Raw genomic sequence first — 24,496 nt, 5'->3', positions numbered from 1 at the left:
AGCTCAACAGAAATTCCATCACCTGTACTAGCTTTGTTTATAATGATGCTTCCTAGGGCCCACTTGACTTCACATTCCAGGATGTCTGGCTCTAGGTGAGGGATCACACCATCGTGATTATCTGGGCAGTGAAGATCTCTTTTCTTGCCATCTCTTCTTAATATCTCCTGCTTCTGTTAGTTCCATACCATTTCTGTCCTTTATTGAGCCCATCTTTGCATGAAATGTTCCCTTGGTATCTCCAATTTTCTTAAAGAGATCTCTAGTCTTTCCCATTCTATTGTTATCCTCTATTTCTTTGCACTGATCACTGACGAAGGCTTTCTTTTTTTTTTCTTTTTTCTTTTTCAAAAACAATTTTAGGAATCTTTACTTAAAAAAAAACCATATCTTCTTAAAATGGAGTAACTTTGGTTTTATGAGCAGCTAGCAAAGTACAGAAGCAAAAATGCATTACAGGAGAGCGTCTAAACTGAAATCACACCCATAATATAATTTTTCAGGATATCTGGTTAATAGTTATTTCCCAGGATATCTGAATCATAGCTACTCTATTTTGACTTTTAATTGTAAAAAAAAATAATTTAATAGCCAAAGCAGATTTCACCATTAATGACAGTGTTTTTCTAGATATGAGAAAATGCAAGAATTGGAACTCATAAAACCTTTTTCTGAAAAGATCTAACTATCTGAAGGCCTGTTCTGCAAGTTTTTTGGGTTTTTTTTTTTTTTCAGAGCACAGAGTGCCTCATTCCTGATTTTCACCCTGAACTTCTTTCAGGGGGTGTTGACGGTCAGCAGCTTGCAATGGTCATGACGTAATCTTTGTAGAGGCAGCTGGCAAGTGAAGAAGACTTTCTTATGTCTCCTTGCTTTTCTTTGGAACTCTGTATTCAAATGGGTATATCTTTCCTTTTCTCCATTGCTTTTGGCTCTTCTTCTTTTCACAGCTATTTGTTAGGCCTCCTCAGACAGTCATTTTGTTTATTTGCATTTCTTTTTCTTGGGGATGGTCTTGATTTCTGTCTCCTGTAGAATGTCATGAACTTCCATCCATAGTTCATCAGGTACTCTATCAGATTTGTTCCCTTAAATCTATTTTGCACTTTCAATAAACTTGTATTTTACAAGCCCCTCTTATATTTTTATTTTTTAATTTATTTTTTGTTTAAAGTAGAGATTTTATCTTAGAAGAATAAAGGATGGAGGTGAGACAATGTTTGGCATTTAAACTCAGGTTTGTTTTAAGTTTAATGTTAATCCATGCTGTGTATCAGTAAGAACAATACAAATTCTATAGTTTTGGCTCCAGTCAGATATATATCTTTTAGTACAAATTCGCTACAACTTACACTTATTGAACAAGAGGTTCAGTTAGCAAAGGGGGGCGGTGCAGGCAGAAGAGGGTAGGAGAAGAAAGAACTGAACATGGATGCAGGCTTTTCCATTCTACCTTTAATAATAACTTGCTTCGAAGGGAGAGTAAAAATAGGCAAGGATGAGCAGCCACGGATTGTTGACCTGTTACTAGAACCATGCTTTTTAGCAATATTTCAGCAGAGTTTTAGACCCTTTTTTACAGCAAAACCATTACAACAACCCCCCCACCTCGAACAACCTTTAATCACCTCCAGCTAACATCCAATTAATTTTAAACACTGGCATAAAGTTCAACTTGAATGATCGGAAAAAGGGAAAATGATACCACACACATCTCTACAGTGTGATTTACCTGTCTCTCATATGCTTGCATCACGGGAAAGTCTAATGGTTTTCAAAGGTAACTTTCATTTCTAATGGCACTCTTGCCATATCTGGCAGGAGACAATACAGTAATGCTGAAAAGGCCCCTATGCAGTCTTGTTAGCGTTTTAAAGAACCTAATGCTTGGGACCAGTGAAATCCACAGAAATTCACTCTTGCCTGTAAGAACTTCCAAAAATCGTTTAAAAACAACAACAAACCAAATAGGGCAGGAGCCTAAATTCTGAGACTAATTGTAGAAAGTCAGATTTGGTGGTTCTGAGTGACCACTGGTGGATTTCCTAGAAGGGTGGGATGAGGAGTGTGGAGTGTTCAGAGGTGGTTTCTCTTGTTGCCTTTTATGTTTCACTGATTTTCATCTTACCTAGAAAATCCCATGGATGGAGGAGCCTGGTAGGCTGCAGTCCGTGGGGTCGCTAAGGGTTGGACATGACTGAGCGACTTCACTTTCACTTTTCATTTTCACACATTGGAGAAGGAAATGGCAACCCACTCCAGTGTTCTTGCCTAGAGAATCCCAGGGATGGGGGAGCCTGGTGGGCTTCCGTCTATGGTGTCACACAGAGTTGGACACGACTGAAGTGACTTAGCAGCAGCAGCAGCAGCATCTTACACATCCTGCAGCACTTCTCTGTTTTGCTCTTCACCATCACTCTGATTTCTGAAGTCCACAGTGCCAGATTATTACATAATAATTGTATGGTAAATGTAGTTTTTATAATTTTATTCACTCAACATATCCAGTTCTGCAACAGCATCATCAAAAGCTGCTTTTGCCAACCTGCAGGTATGGTTTGAGGGAATTAAGAATTTCACAGTAGAATACAGAGAAATTGACAGCAAGACCTAAGCAAACAGGATGTGTCGGTGGAAGTTCTGTTACTGCAATATCACTAAGTTGTTCTCTGTAGCCTCCTTCTTCTCATTTCCGGTGGCAAATTCAGCCAGATACCTGTGGCAGTCCCATTTTATAACAGGAAATCTTGGACTTGCCAGGGTTAGCTGCTGGAATAAGGGGTTTGTCCAGTACATCCAGAATGTCACAACAGATTAGTTTGGCCCCAACCATTTGCCAATATTCCCTAATCATTTTGAGTTTGCCTTCACCTCCCCTGTTTTCTTCTTTCTGTTCAGTGCTGCTGATTATTCTCCAGGAAGCTCTCTTAGCTCCAGTAGCATTTTCACATGCAACAGATGAGAGATTTCTTTATTCAATTGTCAACTCCACATCCAATCCTGCTTCTTTCTTCATGGATTCCACCGTTCCATCCTATTGCTCAGCAGGCTGGGCAAGCTCTGGTACACCAGATCCCCCCATCACCCATAGCAGCAGTGGGTCAGGCAGGCTTTGGGTGATAGACGGACGTGTAGGGCGATAGTGTCTGGGACTTTCAGTTTCTCACTCGTTGTCCAGGCAGCAAAAATCAAGCACTTCTTTTAAACAGCACATGGTTATATTCTTTTTTTTTTTTTTCCAAAAAAGTCTGACTATTTTTATTTTACCCAGAACACTTTGCTTTGTTAATTTAATAATATTGATATATTTGGGTATAAGTGTTTCTTTTCATTTCATACTTTCTCTTTTTGTGTGTGTCCTTTGTCTTTTTTATATTAATGGACTATATCATTATTGTAACCCTTTTCCTGATATTCATTGGGACTTTAACAGTTTCTATTATTTTGTTGATTGTCTTAAAGCATGTTACATACATACTTAAGTTTTCTAAAGATATCAATTAATATCTTTACCATTCTCTTAAAATAAGAATCTTAGAACACGTTGCTCCTTTAAATCCAATTCTGACATATGTTACTGAGTCTTGATTTTACATCTATTGAATATTATCATAACCTTAAACTTGTACTATTTTTAAAATTACCCACATATACGCTAGCTTATAGTAAGATAAGATACGTGAAAGTCGCTCAGTCTGTCCAACTCTTTGCGACCCCATGGACTGGACTGTATAGTCCATGGAATACTCCAGGCCAGAATATTGCAGTGGGTAGCCTTTCCCTTCTCCAAGGCATCTTCCCAACCCAAGGATCGAATCTAGGTCTCCTAAATGCAGTTGATTCTTTATCAGCTGAGACACAGGGAAGCCCAGGAATACTTGAGTGGGTAGCCCATCCCTTCTCAAGGGGATCTTCCCGGCCCAGGAATCCAACCAGGGTCTCCTGCACTGTAGGTGGATTCTTTACCAACTGAGCTATCAGAGAAGCCTTTCAGTTCAGTTCAGTCGTTCAGTCGTGTCCGACTCTCTGCTACCCCATGAACCACAGCACGCCAGTCCTCCCTGTCCATCACCAACTCCCGGACTTCACTCAAACTCGTGTCCATCGAGTCGGTGATGCCATCCAGCCATCTCATTCTCTGTCGTCCCCGTCTCCTCCCACCTCCAATCCCTCCCAGCATCAGACTCTTTTCCAGTGAGTCAACTCGTCACATGAGGTGGCCAAAGTATTGGGGTTTCAGCCCTAGCATCAGTCCTATTTGCCCTTAATTCCTTCTTTCATTATAGACCTTCCAAATCTATGATCACTTTCCTTTCGCCTAAAGTATATCATACAGAATTATCTTTAGTGAACTTTCTGATCTTTATTTTCTAAAAATATATTTTAAATTTCTTTCTTAAAAGACATTTTCCTTGTATATAGGATTGCATGTTGGCAGTGATTTTCTTTCAGGATATAATTATTATCCTGATATAAGGATACAGTTATTATATAAGGATATAATCCCACTGTCTTCAGAAGGCCTTTATTCCTGTAGAGAAGTAAGCTCAAAATCTCACACTTTGAGATGAATGAAATGAAGTGAAATGAATGTCTTTTTTTTCCTCCAGCTACTTTCAAAATCTTTTTTGTTTTTTATGTTCTACAGCTTCAGTAAAATGTTTCTAGGTATAGGCTCCTTTCTATGTTTAGTTTGGATATGTTGGGCTTCTTAAATCTCTTGATTTATGTTTGATGTCTTTCATCTAGGAAAGTTTCGGAAAATTCTCATCGTAAGCTCTTCAAATAACCCCTGTATGTTTCTCTTTTTACTCTCACTTGAAGATCATTTTTATTCTGTCTTCCATGTTTCTCAATCTCTATTCCAAATACCGTTTCTGCATTGCATTATGAATAAATTCTCTGAGCTAATTCAGTCACTGGTTTTTTTTTTTTTTTCAGCTCTACTTAATCAGCTAAATTCCTCCATCATGTTATTACATCAGTTATTAGTTATTAATAACTAATTAATTATCAATTTTCATTTACAAATGTTATGTGTAGTTCTTTGGTATACTTTTCTACCAATGTTTTAGTACATTTTCATTACCTGCAAAGGTGGTAGGACTTGCCTTTTATTTCTTTAAACAAAGTTATTGGTTTAAACTGTCTGATATTTCTAATTACAGTGTTGAGAGATTTTCTCTTAACTTTCTCTCAGGGCACCGTGTTTTTGTGTATTTTTTGTTAATTTTAACTCGGTGCTACTCATTGTCCTTTAAAAAACTCTCCAGAAAGTGGGAATAGAAGGGACATACCTCAACATAATAAAAGCTATATATGACAAACCCACAGCAAACACTATCCTCAATGGTGAAAAACTGAAAGCATTTCCCCTAAAGTCAGGAACAAGACAAGGGTGCCCACTCTCACCACTACTATTCAACATAGTTCTGGAAGTTTTGGCCACAGCAATCAGAGCAGAAAAAGACATAAAAGGAATACAAATTGGAAAAGAAGAAGTAAAACTTTCACTGTTTGCTGATGACATGATCCTCTACACAGAAAACCCTAGAGACTCTACCAGAAAACTACTAGAGCTAATCAATGATTACAGTAACGTTGCAGGATATAAAATCAACACACAGAAATCACTTGCATTCCTATACACTAATAATGAGAAAATAGAAAGAGAAATTAAGGAAACTATTCCATTCACTGTTGCAACGAAAAGAATTAAATACTTAGGAATATATCTACCTAAGGAAACAAAAGACTTGTACATAGAAAACTATAAAACACTAGTGAAAGCAATCAAAGAGGACACTAATAGATGGAGAAATATACCATGCTCATGGATTGGAAGAATAAATATTGTAAAAATGAGTATACTACCCAAAGTAATTTATACATTCAATGCAATCCCTATCAAGCTACCAAAGATCTTTTTCACAGAACTAGAACAAATAATCTCACAGTTTGTATGGAAATACAAAAAACCTCGAATAGCCAAAGCAATCTTGAGGAAGAAAAATGGAACTGGGGGAATTAACCTGCCGGACTTCAGGCTCTACTACAAAGCCACAGTCATCAAGACAGTATGGTACTGGCATAAAGACAGAAATATAGATCAATGGAACAAAATAGAAAGTCCAGAGATAAATCCACGCACCTATGGACACCTCATCTTTGACAAAGGAGGCAAGAATATAAAATGGAGAAAAGACAGTCTCTTTAACAAGTGGTGCTGGGAAAACTAGTCAGCCACTTGTAAAAGAATGAAACTAGAACACTTCCTAACACCATACACCAAAATAAACTCAAAATGGATTAGAGAGCTAAATGTAAGACCAGAAACTATAAAACTCCTAGAGGAGAACGTAGGCAAAACACTCTCCGACATAAATCACAGCAGGATCCTCCAAGACCCACCTCCCAGAATATTGGAAATAAAAGCAAAAATAAACAAATGGGACCTAATTAAAATCAAAAGCTTTTGCACAGCAAAGGAAACTCTAAGCAAGGTGAAAAGACAGCCTTCAGAATGGGAGAAAATAATAGCAAATGAAGCAACTGATAAAGGATTAATCTCCAAATTATACAAGCAGCTCCTGCAGCTCAATTCCAGAAAAATAAATGACCCAATCAAAAAATGGGCCAAAGAACTAAACAGACATTTCTCCAAAGAAGACATACAGATGGCTAACAAACACATGAAAAAATGCTCAACATCCCTCATAATCAGAGAGATGCAAATCAAAACCACGATGAGATACCATTTCACACCTGTCAGAATGGCTGCTATCCAAAAGTCTACATGCAATAAATGCTGGAGAGGATGTGGAGAGAAAGGAACCCTCTTACACTGTTGGTGGGAATGCAAACTAGTACAGCCACTATGGAGAACAGTGTGGAGATTCCTCAAAAAACTAGAAATAGAACTGCCATATGATAAAGCAATCACACTCCTGGGCATACACACCGAGGAAACCAGAATTGAAAGAGACACATGTACTCAAATGTTCATTGCAGCACTGTTTATAATAGCCAGAACATGGAAGCAACCTAGATGTCCATCTGCAGACGAATGGATAAGAAAGCTTTGGTACATATACACAATGGCGTATTATTCAGCCATTAAAAAGAATACATTTGAATCAGTTCTAATGAGGTGGATGAAACTGGAGCCTATTATACAGAGTGAAGTAAGCCAGAAAGAAAAACACCAATACAGCATACTAACGCATATATATGGAATTTAGAAAGATGCAAATGATAACCCTGTATATGAGACAGCAAAAGAGACACAGATGTATAGATCAGTCTTTGGGACTCTGTGGGAGAGGGTGAGGGTGGGATGATTTGGGAGAATGACATTGAAACACGTATGTTGTCATATGTGAAATGAATCACTAGTTCAGGGTCAATGCATGTTACAGGGTGCTCGGGGCTGGCATGCGGGGATGACCCAGAGGGAGGATAAAGGGAGGAAGGAGGAGGGAGGTGGGAGGGGGGTTCAGGAGGGGGAACTTATGTAAACCCGGGGCGAATTCATGTCAATGTATGGCAAAACCAACCAATATAATATTGTAAAATAATTTTCCTCCAATAAAAAGTAAATTAATTAAAAAAAAAAATATTTATGAAAATATTTCAGGCCAAAGATGATGGCTTCCTCATCTAGAGATCCATGTCCACAGGCAGCTCTTAGCATCAATATCTCATTGTTGTTCAGTGACTAAGTTGTGTGACACTTTTTGTGACCCCATGGACTGCAACATGACAGGCTCCTCTGTCTTCCACTATCCGCCAGAGTTTGCTCAAATTCACGTCCATTGATTCGGAGTTGCTATCTGACCATCTCATCCTCTGCCACCCCTTTGCCTTTTGCCTTCAATCTTTCCAGCATCAGGGTCTTTTCCAATGAGTCGGCTCTTCCCATTAAGTGGCCAAATTATTGGAGTGTCAGCTTCAGCGTCAGTCCTTCCAATGAATATTTAGGGTTGGTTTCCTTTGGGTTGATTGATTTGACCTCCTTACTATGCAAGGAATTCTCAGAAGTCTTCTCCAGCACCACAATTTCAAAGCATCAGTTTTTTGGCCCTCACCCTTATTGGTCCAACTCTCACATCCATACATGACTACTGGAAAAACCATAGTTTTGATAGTGTGAATCTTTGTCAGCAAAGTGATGTTTCTGCTTTTTAATATACCATCTATGTTTGTCATAGCTTTTCTTTTAAGGCGCAAGTGTCTTAAAAGCCATTTCATGGCTGCTGTCATCATTTGCAGTGATTTTGGAGCCCAAGAAAATAAGATCTGTCACTGCTTCCACTTTTTTTCTCTTTTATTTGCCATGTAGTGATGGGACCAGATGCCATAATCTTACTTTTTTAATGCTGAATTTGAAGACAGCTTTTTCATTCTCCTCTTTCATCCTCATCAAGAGGCTCTTTAGTTCCTCTTCACTTTCTGCATTAGAGTGGTATCTTCTGCATATCTGAGGTTGTTGATATTTCTTCCAGTAATCTTGATTCCAGTTTGTGATTCATCCAGCCTGGTACTTCATATGGTTTACTTTACATATAAGTTAAATAAGCAGGGTTATAATATACAGCCTTGTCATTCTCCTTTCTCAATCTTGAACCAGGTTAAGTTCTAACTGTAACTTCTTGACCTGCATACACATTTTTTAGGAGATAGGTAAAGTGGTCCCATCTCTTTAACAATTTTCCACAGTTTTGGTTGTGATCCACACAAAGGTTTTACTTCTGTCAATGAAGCAGATGTTTTCCTGGAACTCCCTTGCTTTCTTATGATCCAGCACGTATTGGCAATTTGATTTCTGGTTCTTCTCTTTGATATCCAGCTTGTGCATCTGGAAGTTCTCGGTTCACATACTGCTGAAACCTAGATTGAAGGATTTTGAGCATTATTCTGCTACATATGAAATGAGCGCAATTGTAGGGTAGTTTGAGCATTCTTTGGTGTGTCCCTTCTCTGGGACTGGAATGAAAATTGACCTTTTCCAGTCCTGTGACCACTGCTGAGTTTTCCAAATTTGCTGGCATATTGAGTGCAGCACTTTCACAGCATCATCTTTTAGGATTTGAAACAACTCAGCTGCAATTACATCACCTCCACTAGCTTTGTTCACAGTAATGCTTCCCAAGGCCCACTTAACTTCACACTCCAGGATGTCTGACTCTAGGTGAGTGACCACACTATGGTGGTTATCCTGGTCACTAAGACTTTTTTGTATAGTTCTGTGCATTCTTGCCACCTCTTCTTAATAGCTTCTGCTTCTGTTAGGTCCTCACTGTTCTTGTCCTTTATTGTGCCCATCTTTGCATTCAATATTCCCTTGATATCTCCAGTTTTCTTGAAGAGTTCTCTAGTCTTTTCTATTCTAATGTTCCTCAGTATCTTTGCATTGTTCGTGTAAGAAGGCTTTCTTATCTCTTCTTGCTATTCTCTGGAACAGTCCTTTGAGTTCCAACTTCTATTGGTAGACACTTTCCCAGGAAACACCCTGGGTTTGGAATTCTACTCCTCTTGCCCCAAGATGCCATCAAAACTGAGTTTCAAATTTGCCCGTATTAGCAAATGCCCCCAGGACAAAAGTAGTTTCACTGTACTATATTCATATAAATTTGGCATGGCATTTTTAACAAACACTTTAATGCTTTCATAATATTGTAAGAATATTTCCTAGCATTTTCAGTTGTTAGCTTTGAAAGGGTTTGTGGAGTATTTTGGCTATTTTATGTTCAGAAATGCATGCCTCATATTGCCAAGAAGAATGTGTGTGCATGGTCAGTCATGCAGTCTTGTGCAACCCACCAGGCTGGTGTGTCCATGGGATATTTGAGTCAAGAATACTGGAGTGGGCAGTTATTTCCTCCTCCAGAGGATCTTCCTGACTCAGGGATCAAACCCATGTCTCTTGTATCTCCTGCATTGGTAGGCAGATTCTTTATCCACTGAGCCAACTGGGAAGCCCACGGATCTAAAATTCAGAATGGAGTACTGACTGTAGGATACAGGGTTAAGATATCTCAAGGGAAGTATAAACAAAGGCATTGTGTGTCTGTGTGTGTTCAGTTGCTTAGTCGTGTCCAACTCTGCATCCCCATAGACTGTAGCCTGCCAAAATTTGCTGTACATTGGAGTTTGAATACTCCAATAAGTTTTACATATAACCCAAGAATACTGCAGTGGGTTGCATATCTTACTCCAGAGGATCTTCCTGACCCAGGGATCGAAACTGCGTTTCATGTGTCTCCTGTATTGGCAGGTTGATTCTTTACCACTGTACCACCTGGGAATCCCATAGTAAAGGCATACAGAATATAAAATTTGAATTTACTCTTGAATATAATCACAGCGTTTGAAGAAAATAAAAGCTCCTAAAAGAAAATAAACATAAACTAGAATAGCTATATGTGGATCCAGAGAATTGTGTTACAAAAATTAAAATAATTGTATGATTCTAAGAGCAGGAAGTAATCAAATGTGCCAAATCCTAGCAAGTCAGGAATTAATACTGAAAATATGTACTGTTTTTGACAAGTTCAATATCACAATGATTATAGTGAAAGCACTTTCTGTGAAATATTTGTAGTCTGGTTTACAGGTTTGGGGCATGTGTGAGGATGGTTAACTAGTAGAGGTCATTAATGATAGCTATTTGTTCAAAAATGTCTGCGATTATAAAAGATGGTTACTTGTATTGCTTCTACCTTCAAAATACGTTAGGAGTTTGCACATTTCTCTCAGTCTTCACTACTGCCACTGTTACCTTTCACGTGTGGGTGTTAATTGGTCGTCATGTCCGACTATTTGCAACCCCATGAACTATAGCCCACCAGGCTTGTCTGTCCATGGCAAGAATACTGGAGTGGGTAGCCATTCCTTTCTCCAGTGGATCTTCCCAACCCAGAGATCAAATCTGGGTCTCTTGCATTGGTAGGTGGATTCTTCACCATCTGAGCCACCACAAATGTCCTGCAACAGTCTTCAACCAGGCCAACGCGCTTCTTCTTTTGACCTTCTCTCTACCTTCTGAGATTGGCCAGATATTCTTTTAAAAGGGAAATCAGCTCCTTTATTCTCCTTCTTAGAACATTTTATTGACTTACCCCTGCTTGTTAACCAGGTCCACCAGGTCCTACAATTTCTGGGTCTGGCCATATACCCAACTACTCTCATCTTGAACATTGTGCTTCAGAAATATAGGTTTTCTTCCTGCTTCTGGATGACAAACCCTTCTGGACAACAAATCTCTGATGTTCTTTCTTCCTAATTTGTTCTTTTCTTTATTCTTTCCTTTTACTCTTTCTAAGTCTCATGTTTTAGATTTTTTACCTTGAGAAAGGCTACCCTTGGTCAACAGTAAGAGAAGCATCTCTCCTCCTGTGAATAGTACAATGTTATCATCCATTGTATTTGCCTCCTGTGTTAGCTTTATTATAAAGAAACTTACAAATTCCCAGTCATTGCATCACCTGCCTGGATCCATCGAGTACCTAGCATTATATTTGCATGCTCAGTCACCTCAGTCATGTCCAACTCTTTTCTGACCTGTGGCCTGTAGGCCACTAGGCTCCTCTGTCCTTGAAATTCCCCAGGTAAGGATACTGGAGTGGGTTACCCAAGACCTCCTCCAGGGGATCTTCCTGACCCAGAGATCAAACCCATATCTCTTATACCTCCTGCATTGGCAGTCAGGTTCTTCACCACTAGTGACACCTGAGAAACCCCACCTAGTTTTATATCTAGTGACAAAAACTATTGATTAGCAACAAAAAATGATTAAATTAATTGCATTGGTGTTTGAACACTATTTTGGATCTCTTATCTGTCTTTTCTCCCTGAAAGTCAAGGACTGGGACTAAAAGTTCCAATCTTCCAACAATGCCATGGTCTTTCTGGAGACCAGCTCACATCCTGAAGATATCTAGGGTTCAGCCAAGATTCACCTTACTAACATGAATTCAGGATGGTTGGAAAGAGCTTGTTATGAGTAATAAAGGGTGATCCTTTCACTCAGGAAATTCTAAAACTTTTAGGAGGTTGGTTCCAGGAAAGAAAAAAAAGATTTTATATAGATTATATCCCATCAATTTACAAAAATTAGCTATTGCCTTCTAAGAATTTGCACATTGATTATATTAAATTGTGCATACTTACTTATATTAAAATAATATCTTTACACTGATGCTATAAATTCCATGTTAGCAGGAGTCATTTTTATTCATTTTTAAAAATATTATGTCATCTCTCACCCAACATTAACTAAGAATCTTATAAGTTTGTGCATGGTTGATAAAAATAGGGGTATTTTGAACATATATCTGTTTACTAACATAAAGCTTCAATGTATCACATGGTCAGATCCAAACATCAGTTCAGTTCAGTTCAGTCACTCAGTCGTGTCCGACTCTTTGCGAACCCATGAATCACAGCACGCCAGGCCTCCCTGTCCATCACCAACTCCCGGACTTCACTCAAACTCATGTCCATCGAGTCGGTGATGCCATCCAGCCATCTCATTCTCTGTCGTTCCCGTCTCCTCCCACCCCCAATCCTTCCTAGCATCAGATTCTTTTCCAGTGAGTCAACTCGTCGCATGAGGTGGCCAAAGTATTGCAGTTTCAGCTTTAGCATCAGTCCTTCCAATGAACACCCAGGATTGATCTCCTTTAGAATGGACTGGTTGGATCTCCTTGCAGTCCAAGATCTAAACATAGTCTCTCTGTATTAAAGGTAAATTAGCCTAGTTTCAAATATGTTTAGTGTCTCTCAATGGCCATAAACAGGTTACTTTCATTCATCTTTTCGAAGTTCAGTTTCCTTTACATCGTTGTTGCTGTTCACTCATTGTCGTGTCTGACTCTTTGCAACCCTATGGGCTGCATACCCCAGGCTTCCCTGTCCATCACCAACTCCCGGAGCTTACTCAAACTCATGTTCATCACATCGGTGATGCCATCCAACCATCTCATCCTTTGTCATCCCCTCTCCTCCCACCTTCAATCTTTCCCAGCATCAGGGTCTTTTACAGTGAGTCAGTTCTTCCCATAGGTGGCCAAAGTATTGGAGTTTCAGCTTCAGCATCAGTCCTTCCAATGAATATTCAGGCATGATTTCCTTTAAGATTCACTAGTTTGATCTTGCATTCCAAGGCACTCTCAAGAGCCTTCTCAAACACCACAGTTCAAATGCATCAGTTCTTCAGTGTTCAGCTTTCTTTATAGTCCAACTCTCACATCCATACATGACTACTGGAAAAACCATAACTTTGAGTAGATGGACCTTTGTTGGCAAAGTAATGTCTCTGCTTTTTAATATGCTGTCTAGGTTGGTCATAGCTTTTCTTCCATAGCTTTTCTGAGCTGTATCCTTTATAATAAACTGGGAAGCTTAAGAAAAAGTATTTTCTCAAGTTCTGTGAGTCCTTTTAGCAAATTATCAAAATTATCAAACGGGAGGAACTGACAAGTCATAGGAACTCCCAAATTTATATTTGGTTTGTTAGAATGACAACTTGGAATTGTGACTGGTAACTAAAGTGGAAGCAATTTTGTGGCACTGACCCCTTGAGCTTGTAGGCTCTACACTAATGCTAGGCAGTTAGATACTTAGATGATGTCAGAGAATCAGAAAATGGTGTTAGAAAACACACTTCTTACTTGGTGTCAGAAAGAACAGAATTGCTAGTCAAGTCTTAAAAAGGTCTAATTTATTTAATAGGGAAAGATATTATAAATGATGGACTTGGAAAAAGATGACTGAGAAGTTTGAAGGATCTGGCTAATGTATCTAGAAAAGATAGAGATTGAAACAGCTAACACTTATCCATTAATCTACTCTATATGACTGTGCTAGCACTTTTCACATACTTATTACCTCATTCAATCCTTACAGGAACCTTGTAAAATGTGTATTATTATCTCCATTTTACACAGAAAGAAACTAAATCTGAGATGCTATATTCTCAAGCATCCCACACAGCCCAGGTGACAGACTTAAGACCCAAAACAACATGACTTCAAAGTCCATGTTCTTTCCAACACAGCAGACTGAGGAAACAGTGCCAAAAGCAAGCTATAAATTAGTCTCTAACAAAATGTTAGTCTAACATAGAAGCTGGCAATATTGGAAAATGTAGTTTAAAAATAAAATAGTCTATAGCATTTGCAAATAATTAGCAGGAAAGCAACCCCAAAGATCTGGTGATACACTTTACAAAATTAGTATTCGCCTCTTTTCATAAACACTTTGAGATTGCTAATAATCATTACTTCATATTTTAAATAGTTTTCTCAGCAGGATAAAATTTTGGAGTTACATTGTAGAATTATTGTTATGTGACTGAAAATATTGGTACATTTGTATTGTTCACATGAGGCACATGATGCATAATGTGTAGAATCACTGCAATTTCTTTCTCATAACAAAAATGATAGTATACTCAGTACTCAAGCCTTTTATGGAAGCTTTGCTTTGTATGATTATAGATACTATTTATTATTTAGCTATAATGTTCCTAAGTGTAAAATAAAGTGACAAATAAAAAGAAAATCTAAATAATTCAAGGATGCTTGTCATGAAACAATTGATTTATTTGGATTTTTATAGGATATTAATTATGAATAAAATGGACTTAGCATCTGTCCATATAGGCAGTATAGCCATAGAGAGAATCTAAATGGAACTCAAAATGCTTTCGTTCTAACTCACACAACTAGATTCTTGATATCTGTATAAACAGATCTAGAAACATCATTATTCATGATGATAATAAAGGTCCTCTAAACCAGGAGAGAAATACATTTCTATTTTTATTTTCGTGTATGTTGTAAGATGGTTGAATGGCATCACCAACTTGGTGGACATGAGTCTGAGCAAGCTTTAGGAGCTGGTGATGGACAGGGAAGCCTGGCGTGCTGCAGTCCATGGGGTCACTAAGAGTCAGACATGACTGAGCGACTGAACTGAACTGATAAGGGTCCAGCTTCACTGTTTTGCATGTGGTTCTCCAGTTTTCCCAATGCCATTATTGAAAAGACTATCCTTTCTCCATTGTATATCCTTGCTGCCCTTATCAAAGATTAGTTGACAATATTACCTTGGGTTCATTTCTGGGCTATCTATTCTGCTCCATTCTCCAAATGCTGCTGGAGAAGACTCTTGAAAGTACCCCCTTGGACAACAGCGAGATCAAACCAGTCAATCCTAAAGGAAATCATGCCTGAATATTCATTGGAAGGACTGATGCTGAAGCTGAAACTCCAACACTTTTGCCACCTGATGTGAAGAACTGAATCACTGGAAAAGACCCTGATGCTGAGAAAGATCGAAGCCAAGAGCGAGAAGGTGATGACAGAAGATGAGATGGTTGGATGGCATCACTGACACAGTGGACATGAGTTTGAGCAAGCTCTGGAAGATGGTAAAGGACAGGGAAGTCTGGTATGCTGCAGTTCATGGGGTTGCAAAGAGTCAGACATGACTGAGCGACTGAACAACAACAAAAGTATGTTCCATTGGACCTAATGAGACAGAGCTCCTTGCCTCTTGTTTGTAAAAAAAAAAATAAAAAAAGCTTTAGCCTCCTAGGCCTTCCCCAAGTTATAAGATCAAATTTAATCAAATAAATCATATTTTAAATCAGAAAAATCAGTTTTTAAAAGAAAATTCAGAAACTAAGAAAGTAGTCAAACAAGATCAAATAATAACATTTTAAACACAATACAAAATCAAAGACCTTGAGTTCCTCCTCAAGGGCTATAGATAATATTCTGAGCTGTATGTTTGACCTGTTTCTCAGATACTAAACGCTCCAACAGGTAAAAGAACTGCATGATGACAACCAGTAAGTAGACCCCAAAGTGGTTAGAGCCAGATAACTGATAATTGAGATTCCTGAAATATCACCAACAACCAGAGAAATGTGCATGAGCTTATCAGGCACCCAGGAACCTTCTCCCTCACATTGTTTTTAAAAAACCTTTTCTAAAAGATATAGGGGATTTCTGGTCTCTTGAGCCCTGGCTACCCATTCTCCTTGCTTGGTACTCTGCAATAAACATTGCATACTTTCCTTTACCAAAATCTGGCACCCATAGGATGGCTTTGCCATATGTCCAGCAAGTAGACATGCTTGGTTTGGTAATACTGTGTCTGCTCTTATGCCAATATTGTATTGTTAATATAGCTTTGCAATATAGTCTAAATATAGGAAGTATAATGACACCAGCTTTGTTTTTTTTTCTCAAGATTGCTTTGGTTATCTGGAGTCTTTTTGGTTGCATAAAATTTTAGGATTGTTGTTCCTATTTCTGTAAAAAATGGCACAGAAATTTTGATCATGATTGAATTAAATCTATAGATTGCTTTGTGCAATACAAATATTTTAACATTTATTATTCAAATAACTTATTATTCAAATGCATGAGTAATTAATATTTTTTCATTTATTTTTATCTTTGATTTATTTCATCAGTGTCTTATAGGTTTTAGTGTAGAGATCTTTCAACTCCTCGGATAAACTTATACCCAAGTATTTTATTATTTTCAATGCTGTAAATTGGATTATTTTCTTAATTTCTTTTCTTGACAGTTCATTATTAATGTATAGAAACTTAACTATTTTTTTCTATATTGATTTTGTGTCCTGAAAACTTACTTGATAGTAAAAATTTCTACTGAAAATGGATTAAAGACTTAAACATAAGTCCTGAAACCATAAAACTCCTAGAACAAAACTTTGTATAAACTCCTTGACATTGGTCTTGGCAATGTGTTTTTAGATTTGAATCTAAAAGCAAAGACACCAAAATCAAAAACAAATGAGTGGAATTTCATCAGAATAAAAAGCTTCTGCACAGCAGAAAACAAACAATTTTTTAAAAGCCAAACAAGCAGAAAAAAAAAAAAAAAACCACCAACAAACTTAAAGGCAATCTGTGTGATGGGAGAAAGTATTTGCAAACCACGTATCTGATAAGAAGTTAATATTCAAAATATATGAACTATTTTATTCAGTCATGAGAAGGAAAGGAAATATTGCCACTTGCAACAACCTGAGGACCTTGCAGGCTAAGGGAAATACAGAGAAAGACAAATATTGCATGATATCACTTATAAATGGAATATATCTATAACTATGCTTATGTCTATAATTTAAAAGGTCAAACTCACAAAAGTAGAGCAAAAAAAGAGGCTGCCAGGGCCTGGGGGATGGAAGAAATAAGTTGGTAAAAGGGTACAAATTTTCAAGTATAAGATGAATAAGATCTGAGGATCTTAATATATAACATTGTGATGACAGTCAATGACACTGTACTGTATAATTGAAATTTCCTAAGAGAGAATAACTTAAATGTTTTCATACACACACACACACACACACACACAGAAGGCAAATATATGATATAATTGATGCATTAGTTCTTCTTGGAAGAATCTTTTCACAATGTATACATATATCAAATCATCAAGTTACACCTTAAATATTATAATTTTATTTGTAATTGATACCCAAATAAAGTAAAAAAAATCTATTTCCTATTCTTTGTTCCTGTTTCCTTCTCATTGCCTTGTTTATATTTTTCTTGTAGTTTAAATGGTTAATGGTCAACTTTGTGCAAGATGCTGTAATTAAGTAGTTATATGTAATATGCTTGGGGAAAGTTTGTTACCAGCTATATAATTTTTTAAAATGTATGAGCAGTGTCTTACTAACAAAAAAGTGAGACATTAAAAAAAAAAAATCCTTGCAGTTATTTAGTTAACATACATATGTTTAAGAGATATTTTAGTGAAGTAGTATGATAAAATTGCAAAGGACATTAAACTTGTTACTCTAGTGTTCAAGATTTATGATTATAATCACTGATTTAACTAGGACATCTTTTGTTTTCAGCATTCATCACAACAGATCTGAAGCTTTCTCCTGTGTGCTCAGTCACTCAGTCGTGTATGACTCTTTGTGCCCCCATGAACTGTAGCCTGCCAGGCTCCTCTGTCCATGGGATTCTCTAGGCAAGAATACTGGAGTGGGTGCAACTCCAGGGGATCTTCCCGACTTAGGAATTAAACTTGCATCTCCTACATTGACAGGCAGATTCTTTACCACTGTGCCACCAGGGAAGCCCTCCTTTAGGTTACTCGCTTTTAAAGCTGCTACCAGAAAAACTGCACCCCCTTTTCCATCTCCTTGCTTCTGTTGTGGTTCCCTAAAGTAGTTGAATACTTTAAAAAAACAACATCTACTAATTGAGAAGGATTTCTCTGAAAGATTTATAAATGACACAAAATTATATCTGTTCACAGTTTTGCAGTTTCTGACTTGATCTTTTGTATAAAAATATAATGAGGGTGAAACAATATAAATGAATATAATTCACACATAATTAAATGACACATAGGGTCAGAAAGAATCATGGTTTCACATTCAGTCATCTGTTTAAAGACTTCATGAAATCTTTACTGAATATTGATTTACAGAAACAAACTAAGAACAACAATAATAAAATTGAGGTGGAGTTGAATTCTAAGCAGTTCACCGTGTCAAAACCTTACGCTTCTCATTTTTGTTAAAAGAAAAAAACAAAAAAAAAACCCTTTGTTTCTCTTCTAAATTTCCTCTATTAAAACTTCTTATCCTCTCTTCCATCCACACTGTACTCATTCAGTTCAGCTCAGTTGCTCAGTCGTGTCCGACTCTTAGCGACCCCATGAACCACAACACGAAAGGCCTCCCTGTCCATCACCAACTCCCGGAGTTCACTCAAACTCACCTCCATCAAGTCGGTGATGCCATCCAGCCATCTCATTCTCTGTTGTCCCCGTCTCCTCCTACCCCCAATCCCTCCCAGCATCAGAATCTTTTCCAGTGAGTCAACTCGTCGCATGAGGTGGCCAAAGTATTGCAGTTTCAGCTTTAGCATCAGTCCTTCCAATGAACACCCAGGATTGATCTCCTCTAGAACGGACTGGTTGGATCTCCTTGCAGTCCAAGGGACTCTCAAGAGTTTTATCCAGCACCACAGTTCAAAAGCATCAATTCTTCGGCGATCAGCTTTCTTCACAGTCCAACTCTCACATCCATACATGACCACGGGAAAAACCATAGCCTTGACTAGACGGACCTTTGTTGGCAAAGTAATGTCTCTGCTTTTTAATATGCTGTCTAGGTTGGTCATAACTTTCCTTCCAAGGAGTAAGCGTCTTTTAATTTCATGGCTGCAATCAGCATCTGCAGTGATTTTGGAGCCCAGAAAAATAAAGTCTGACACTGTTTCCACTGTTTCCCCATCTATTTCCCATGAAGTGATGGGACCAGATGCCATGATCTTCGTTTTTTGAATGTTGAGCTTCAAGCCAACCTTTTCACTCTCCTCTTTTACTTTCATCAAGAGGCCTTTGAGTTCCTCTTCACTTTCTGCCATAAGGGTGGTGTCATTTGCCTATCTGAGGTTATTGATATTTCTCCCGGCAATCTTGATTCCAGCTTGTGCTTCTTCCAGCCCAGCGTTCCTCATGATGTACTCTGCATATAAGTTAAATAAGCAGGGTGACAATATACAACCTTGACGTACTCCTTTTCCTATTTGGAACCAGTCTGTTGTTCCATGTTCAGTTCTAACTGTTGCTTCCTGACCTGCATACAGGTTTCTCAAGAGGCAGGTCAGGTGGTCTGGTATTCCCATCTCTTTCAGAATTTTCCACAGTTTATTGTGATCCACACAGTCAAAGGCCTTGGCATAGTCAATGAAACAGAAATAGATGTTTTTCTGGAACTCTCTTGCTTTCTCCATAATCCAGCGGATGTTGGCAATTGGATCTCTGGTGCCTCTGCCTTTTCTAAAACCTGCTTGAACATCTGGAGGTTCACGATCCACATATTGCTGAAGCCTGGCTTGAAGAATTTTCAGCATGACTTTACTAGCGTGTGAGATGAGTGCAATTGTGCAGTAGTTTGAGCATTCTTTGGCATTGCCTTTCTTTGGGATTGGAATGAAGACTGACCTTTTCCAGTCCTGTGGCCATTGCTGAGTTTTCCAAATTTGCTGGCATATTGAGTGCAGCACTTTCACAGCATCATCTTTCAGGATTTGAAATAGCTCAATTGGAATTCCATCACCTCCATTAGCTTTGTTCGTAGTGATGCTCTCTAAGGCCCACTTGACTTCACATTCCAAGATGTCTGGCTCCAGGTGAGTGATCACGCCATCATGATTATCTTCATCGTGAAGATCTTTTTTGTACAGTTCTTCTGTGTATTCTTGCCACCTCTTCTTAATATCTCCTGCTTCTGTTAGGTCCATAGCATTTCTGTCCTTCTGTCCTCATTAGTTTGTTTCATTTTATTCTCTACATTCTTCTTACTGTGACCAAATGTCCTCTACATGTAATATTTTCACTATGTATAGGTCCCCTGGGAAGCAGCATTTTTCACCCTTTTCCATTGCTTTGATCAGGGGAACCAGTGCAATTGCCTCACTGTCTCCAACACTATCTCAAGTTTAGTTAATAAAGTTCTCTTGCTTGTTGCAAACACACAAGAAAAAATGTTGAGTCAGAAGAAAACACTATTGGACTATTTCTGTAATTTTTAAATTAAACATATAGCACTTTTAATCAAAAGACCAACATAAAAAAGAAAATTTGACTGAAATATCACTCTTTAAAAGTGGAGCACAAGCCCAACTACAGTACAATAGTGTATCCAAAGATTTGCTGTGCTCTTTTTCTAAAATTAGGCAATGAAACAGGAATAAGCATTTAAAATAGCTATTTCTACTTCAAAATTATGTACATATGGCTCAGCAGATAAAGAATCCACCTGCAATGCAGAATACGCAGGAAACTTGTGTTCAATCCTTGGGTCAGGAAGATCCCTTGGAGGAGGAAATTGCAACCCACTCCAGTATTCTTGCCTGTTAAAATCCCATGAACAGAGGAGCCTTCTGGGCTACAGTCCAAAGGGCCACAGAGTTGAATATGACTGAGCAAGAGCATAACCTACATTTGAAATGGTAGATGATTACTCTGAAGTATTATATTTTTATTAAAAAATTATAACTGTGTGGTGATAGAAGTTAACTAGACTTATGACAATCATTTAACAATATATATATACAAGTATTAAATCATTATGCTATACATCTGAAATGCTATATGTCATTTATATCTAAATTAAATATATATATATATATATGTATAGTTTCATGTTGAGGGACTCCTGGCAACATATATTTGGTAATAATTTCAGTGTAAAGGGAATTTTTCATAAGAGTAATATAACACTTATTCTTTCTGGGTGACCTCTAATATTTACTTCTTTGTTAATTTGGGAGGAAAGTACATTTAACACAGACATTGTAGAAATCTTCAACTGATTAGTTCATTCCTTTGCCTTATGAGAAAAAAGGGCAACATGAAAGGAAAAAAATATATCCTCAATATTATTATTCAGAAAATATTTTAAGGTCAATTATCTAGTGTTATAGTAATTAATGTATAGTTTGAGGTTAAGGTCTGGTTCAAAAACTGTTACAGTTACAAGATAAGGAGGTTGTACCAAAATGTAAACTAATTACATCATAGCACACTGCTAAATTCAGCTGATAATTTGAGTGGGAAACTTAGGAAATTGGTAAAAGCAATTATACAATGCATTTTTATTGATTAAGTCAGTTAAAAACTAGTCTGATTTCCCTTTAAAGCCTCTAAGAGCTATCTTGTGGGTCTATATATCCCAACATACTTGTCTCAAAGCTAAACGTAAGACTTAGATGAAAGCTGAAAACCTCATTTGCTAACAACAAAGTCAAACAATATATGAGATGAAGTTCTAGTGAAGATGCAGAAGAACCAGAGGAAACTAATCTTCAAAATCTCAACCTTTTCTGCCTTTTCATTCATCAATGAAAGGAATATTTTAGACTCATAAGCAGTAAGAATCACTTCAATAAAACTGGTCTTTTATAATACTTAAACTCTAAGCCAACCAGGAGGTTCAATTAAGCAGAATAACATCCTCAGAAAATGAAATTTCAATACCCTCAACTTGTGCTCATGTTTGATTTTATAACACACAGTAAATGAAAAACAACATACTAGATTTTACAATAAATTTTGAACTTGGTCTATAGACTATGATATAATGTAACTGTCTTTATGTTTTGGAAATTGATGTATGCTATAAAATTTTAGTTTAAAAATTAGTTCAATTTACTAAAATAGCCATCAGTTCAGTTCAGTTCAGTTCAGTTCAGTCGTGTCTGACTCTCTGCGACCCCATGAATCACAGCACGCCAGGCCTCCCTGTCCATCACCAACTCCCGGAGTTCACTCAAACTCATGTCCATCGAGTTGGTGATGCCATCCAGCCATCTCATTCTCTGTCGTCCCCTTCTCCTCCCGCCCTCAATTTCCCCCAGCATCAGAGTCTTTTCCAGTGAGTCAACTCTTCGCATGTGGTGGCCAAAGTATTGGAGTTTCAGCTTCAGCATCAGTCCTTCCAATGAACACCCAGGACTGATCTCCTTTAGAATGGACTGGTTTGATTTCCTTGCAGTCCCAGGGACTCTCAAGAATCTTTTCCAGCACCACAGCTCAAAAGCATCAATTCTTCGGTGATCAGCTTTCTTCAGAGTCCAACTCTCAGATCCATACATGACCATTGGAAAAACCATAGCCTTGACTAGACGGACCTTTGTTGGCAAAGTAATGTCTCTGCTTTTTAATATACTATCTAGGCCCAGTAAAAATTAATAAAAAGAAAAAATAATTAAATTTAAAATAAACTTAAGCAGAATTGACTCATTAACCTATCACCTTCGAACAGGTGATAGGACTGAACAAAGTATGGCAATCATCTAGTTCACCCTTTTATATAATGAAAGATGACTCTATAACACAGAAGGATCTGGGTTTAGAAGATGTAGTAGCTTACCAACGACCGCTGAACTAAACCTTGAAAATCTGGGACAAGAAATTTTACATTTTATATTAAGTTTTACATTTAAGAAGTGACAATTGTTTAATGAAAATGTTTCCTAAGAGAATTTAGTTTCTGATGGAATTAAAGAATTGAGAGATCTATAAAAAAGTGATTTGGACATAGAAAATTATATTTTTAACAAGTTAAAAAAAGGGTTGTTGAATACTGTATTTCCAATATGCAAATAAGATATAAGAATAAGAAACATGAATTTACATGTTTGACAGGGATTCTTCTAGCAAATGTGATTCCTATTGTAGACGTCAAAGAAAAAAGAGAGAGAGAGAAGAGACAATAGAAACAGGAATGTGAAGAAAGCAGAAGGCAAGGTCAGAAAACACATTTTATGAAAATGTATTTTGGGAAAGATAAAGGAAAGAGAGGAAAAGTTAAGGTATTCAACAGAGTAGACATCCTGCATTTTTAAGGAAGGAAAGGTCTGTGGCACAGTAAAGAGAGACTGATATATTCCTTGAGTATGGAGGAAATAGAATAAAGTAGATCGATAATACCAATGTACCACCACTGTAGAAATTGAACAAAGACTAATCAAGTTTTTTCACCCACTAATAGTGAATAGTCAATTAGTAGGCTCCTCTGGAATGAATGGTTGCATTTCATGTGTCTTTATAATCTGAATGAAAAAGTACAAAAAGCAGCTTAACAGTTGGTTAGAGGGCCAGGCAGGAGTTTGCCTTGTATATTTGCAATATATGAAAACAAATTTACAAGTAAGTCTTTGAAAACATAAAACAAGGCTGGTCTTCAAATGTCTCTATAATGTCAGACGTTAGCAAATATAATGCCACTGGATTAGTATAAAGCATTTAATGTGCTGTCTTTATTGTTTTATTTAATGTCTCCCATTTGCTCACTCATTTTCTCAGTTGCCTAGTACAAGTTTTGTTCTCATATTTTGCTGAAAATAGTTCTCCTCAAATGGGGTTTTTTTTGAAACATAACTTCACAATTAGGAAGAAAATATACTTTTCTTACTCATCTGCTCTTTAAGATTATATGTGTCATTATCAAAGATAATCTGCAGATAGTTGGAGACTGCAATTTTAATGAATTTGGTTTTAGGTGATACATAAACTATTGCTTTATATCTTTCAAACTTCATCATTCCCTTAGAATTTAGGTAAGAACCTGAGAGATATTCAATCCAAATTATGTTATTAAGGATATGGGGGCCAAGTTTTCAATTATGCAAGTTATATTTAATAAGGTAGGATATTAGGATTAACACAACCACATGCATGTCTATTGTCAAGCTCAGAAAGAGTAAAAGTTAATTCTAGAACTTTAACTAGGAAAAAAAATGTCAGTTTTCAAATTCCATCCTCAGAAATCCTTTATAGTGTTACTTTTAGTAGTCAGTCTGGAGTTCAAGACTGTCACTTTTTTTCTGAAGGATAATGTAAAGTATCTTTGAAAACATTAAATAAATGGGCTTAAAATAAGAATGTTAAAATTTTTAATATTTTCTTCCTTTCT

At 37.3% G+C, this 24,496-nt stretch overlaps 1 protein-coding gene and 1 pseudogene across 1 annotated transcript in view; both read right to left on the bottom strand.

Moving 5' to 3' along the window:
- MDGA2 (MAM domain containing glycosylphosphatidylinositol anchor 2) overlaps positions 1–24,496 on the bottom strand; it is a 962,529-nt gene that overhangs the window by 139,879 nt on the left and 798,154 nt on the right. The window lies entirely within an intron of this gene.
- LOC148776471 (14-3-3 protein epsilon pseudogene) lies at positions 2,374–3,052 on the bottom strand (annotated as a pseudogene).

Source organism: Moschus berezovskii, chromosome 9, assembly GCF_049115385.1.
Source record: "Moschus berezovskii isolate FMDL1 chromosome 9, NW_MosBer_1.0, whole genome shotgun sequence".
Lineage (NCBI taxonomy): Eukaryota > Metazoa > Chordata > Mammalia > Artiodactyla > Moschidae > Moschus > Moschus berezovskii.
Note: the sequence above shows the minus strand (reverse complement) of the source record. Positions and strands in the feature narration are given on the sequence as shown.